Source organism: Scatophagus argus, chromosome 17 (assembly GCF_020382885.2).
Source record: "Scatophagus argus isolate fScaArg1 chromosome 17, fScaArg1.pri, whole genome shotgun sequence".
NCBI lineage: Eukaryota > Metazoa > Chordata > Actinopteri > Scatophagidae > Scatophagus > Scatophagus argus.
In genome coordinates, this window is record NC_058509.1 from 21640824 (window position 1) to 21645377 (window position 4554).

Below are 4554 nucleotides of genomic sequence, written 5' to 3' on the forward strand. Positions count from 1 at the left end.
GGTTTTGCTGAGTCATTGCTTGTGTGTTCACCTGCTGTTTTGTGTGCTGAGTCACCACTTGCGTGGTTGTTTGCGATTTTGTGTACTGATTTTCCCCTCACGTGGTCATTCACCATCTTGTTTGTAGTCTCCCCACTCACGTGATCACTCTGCTGCCATCTTGTTTGTAGTTTCCCCCCGCATGTGGTCCCCCCGCATTCGCCATCTTGGTCTCAATTGCCCTCTCTCTCTCTCACACACTCACTCACACACACACACACACACACACACACACACACACACACACACACTCCTGTATATATGCACACCCACGTATAGATGTACTCGGTCAAGGCAGATGGCCGCTCATCTTGAGTCGGGGTTTGCTCCGAGGTTTCTGCCTTCTAAAAGGCAGTTTTTCCTCGCCACTGTCACCAAGTGCTTGCTCAAGGGGGAATGTTGGGCTCTCTGTATTTACAATTTAATTAAAGAGTTTGGTCTAGACCTGCTCAAATTGGAAAGTGTCATGAGATAACTTTTGTTGTGAATTGGCGCTATATAAATAAACTGAATTGAATTGAATACTCTTGCTGCTGTACCTGTGTTATCCCGAGTTAATAGTTAATGTGTATAGATAAAACTTAGATTATAATAGTGTTTATTACAAAGTGATACTTATCTCTGGATGGTTGTTGCTGGTTAATAAATCCTGTTATAGTTTAACCTGTCGTTGCCTGTGGTTATTGTGAATGTACTTGTGATAACAGCTGAATTCATGACAGTCAGTGCTCGGAATCATCCTTCATAATTTTAAGAGACTGTTATTTCCTATTTATTAATTTGGCTATTGGTCCCTGGTGACAGGGTGGTGCCCTGATTTTACGTGTATAAAGCATACACTGATTTTGCTTTAATGATTATTTCCCATAATCATTGACTCTTTTTACCAATAACCAAATTGCTCCTAGTAGTGCACAACACCTGCTTTGACAAATAAAAAATTCTAATCTCTGAAGAACAGAGCGAATGCGGGCTTTGTGTTCCTCAAGAGACTGGGAGAAAATCATCCAGATAGACAAACACAAACCTGTTCAGGAATTCTCTGAAAATGTCATTGTCTAAGGTCTGAAAGACTGCTAGAGTTTTTGTGAGACCAAAAGGCATGATACACTAGAATATAACGTTTGTCAAAGACACTCAAAGGCACTGAAGTACCTTTTTTCCATTTTATTGTGTCTAATAAAATGAAAAAAGAGGGGGTTTTTTCACTTTATTTGACTTCTGGAAACAAGTATATAGATTTAAAGATCTGGTCCCCTCTGTATTGACTCCAGCAGTGGGCTGCCATGTCAGGTGCCCGGGAAGTAATTGGTGGGGGTTAAGGTCCTTGCTCAAGGGCCCATCAGCTGGCTAACAAAGGGTGGGGCATTGCTCAATCACTCCACAAAATTTTCCCTGCCAGTCTGGGGTGGAATTGAACCGTCGATGCCCCCAATCACAAGCCGCTTCTCAAACCTCTAGGCTACGGCTGCCCCCATGTTGCATACATGCCATAACAAAATACTTCACATCTCCATAACACGGTAGAAAAGAGAGCCAAACAAATGAGTTACAGTGCAATATAGAATTATCACTACATGGTATTAATCTCAGGCTTTAGAGCACTTCATAGTGACAAAGTATGAGAAGGCTGAATGACATCATTTAAATTTTTTTGTGGTTTGAGAAAAAAAATTAGACTTTAACCCCACGTTTGTATAGTTTATGCATTAAATGTGCTGTTCAGAAAGTAGGAATCAGCTGATCAAAGGATCAGATTTAATACTTTTTCATGCTGTGTGGAAAATGAAGTCCTTCACTTCAGTCAGCTCCATCCAGACAAAGCTATGTGGATGAGCTCACCATCATGATGTATATGCATGTCCATTATCCAAATCATACAGTAGCTAGACAAAGCCTCCTCTCGACCTTCATCCTGACGAAAGTGAAGGTGTTCTCTTACAAGCCTTTCCCAGGGCTTTCTGACAATGACTTTACTCCAGTTCTCCTTTTCTCCCCATTGATACAGCTGAAAATGAATCCAGTCCAAAGCTGTCCAGGCCACATCATTATATAGAGAGGGGGTAGGGAGTGTTTTTTTATTCTTTTGCTCACAAAATGATCTCCAATTACCCCAAAAAGCTGTGTTTGTCACATCACACCATCAAGATGGAGGTACAGATGAGAAGTGGCTGAGAAAAAATGAACCTTGGGGTCTTGAAAGAAGTTACTTGATCCAGCAGAGCATTAGCTAATTTTTACATCTGAGAAATTGGAAATTTGAGATCGAGCTTTTATACTTCACTGCAGTTAACAACAATTATGATAATAATAATAATAATAATGATAATGTAGGACTTCCCTTAAAGGGAAGAGAATAAAACACCACCAAACAACACTAAAACAGTTTCAATGTTTCAAATGGTTGAAACAAAAAAAATTGAAATGGCCAATTAACAGTGAGTATGACAGGCAGATGAGGGGAGAGGAGATAATAAAGGTGGAAATGGGAGGACACGGTTGTGATTCTACTAACAATCAACATGACACTAGCAATGCAGTCAAGAAGACAGAGCTCTTTAGAAATCCAGTGTATTGCCAAAGGATATTTATCGAGAAAGAAAGCGAGGCTGAGAAAACACTGTTGTGTTTTGTTTTACAATTGAATGAAACTTTCTTGAATGAATGTTTAAAACTTTAACACTGTCTAATCAGGAATCATAACCCTGATTGAATTCCAAACAACTAAATAAGACTTGAATTTGAACAAAAAGTAATTGTTCTCATCCTATAGAAACAACAGAATTATCTACAAATTATCATTAATCTTGATGTTGTTCAGTAGTTCAAGTTCAGTAAACCACCCATCTTCTATACCGCTTATGCGTCAGGGTCACAGGGGGAGCTGGAGCCTATCCCAGCTGACTACAGGCGAGAGGCGGGGTACACCCTGGACTGGTCACCAGTCAATCGCAGCTCTGACACACAAAAACAACCACTCACACAAACACTGACACCTAGGGGCAATATAGAGATTAACCTAAGCCAATTAACCTAATGTGCATATTTTTGGGCGACAGTGCTAACCACTGCACCACTGTGATGCCCAGTTCAAAACATGGAAGTTAGAAATATTAGAGTATAGAAGACTTAAGAAGAAACATTTACATATGATAATATACTGTATAAATGTAATAGTAAATATACTATACTATTGCTTATTTAAGCAACCAATAGGCAGAAATAGTTTGTGTAAAGAATGTAAGCCAAATATTCACTCTCCATTTAGCTACAATTTGGTTTCCACCAACATATAAGGGAAATGTTGCGGTCTTTTGGAATCTGCTATAGCTATATAGCTATTTTAACATCATGTTTTGAATGACTGCTGTCATTCACATTGTCTTGTCACCTTCTTGCAAAGGCATTACAGAATAACAATTGGTGTTCCTATCTATATGCATGTCCTAAAAGAACTTCAACCAGCCCCTCAGATGAAGGCAAACTTTATTAATTTTTAAAGATAAGGCAGATCATGGGCCCAGTAAGCAGTCATCAGTACATTTCCAGAATATTCTTTGAATGACCACACAGAAAAAGAGTTACGTTCAAATTGTAAAATAACTGCATCCAAGACACAGCTGTATTTTTACAGTTTATTTCAGGAAACCGTTAAGTACAAAGCTGTGTCTGATCCAACATACCAAATTAAAATGTATGTTTTCTTTGATGTGACCGGCTAAATCAAACAATATGCAGCTTGGTTTTCTAACTACAGAAAATAATTCTACTTGTATAGTCTATGTATGAAAATACTGTAAATAAAGAGAGCACAAAAGAAAATTTGATTAGTTTAGCAGTCACACTGAACCTATCATGTTATTAACTGATACATCGCTATATACCAGACTGAAAATAACAACCTACAGATCAGAAACCACCCCCGTCACTGCCCCTGAGATCACATAGGCACAAATGATTCATGTAAAACTGTGCATTTGCAGTTATGGGCTGATGCAGTTGTCCCATTTGATTGGTAACATTGTTACCAGTCATCTGTTAACTTATCAAATCAGTTGTTCTCACCAAGAAAGACCTGTTCCATGAGATTTACACCAAAAGTTGATAACTGTGTTGTTTCTTAATGTTTTTCAGGTTGCTCCAATCTCAGTGTTCTTCTATGGCAATAGTATATATGATCAGAGTTCTTGCCTCTTCTATTCATTGTTTCTTGGCATTTTATACTTGTAATAGGTAATTTTTGACATATGTCCACCACGTCCCCAGGTCCACAAGCACATTAATTCATAACATTTTAAGGTACCCTGCTGATAGAAGATCTCACAAATAAAAGTTAAACAATGACACATAAGAGAAAGAAGGTCAGCTCAATAAATGAGATATCACCCTACAGGTTTTTGTAATCAATTTGTGGTGTCCAGCTTGGACAAGTCCAAATACTCCCTTTAACAGTGGTGAGTGGATGTTCCATCCAGTAAAAAAAAATGAAATTACCAATATTAGACCTCACTTACT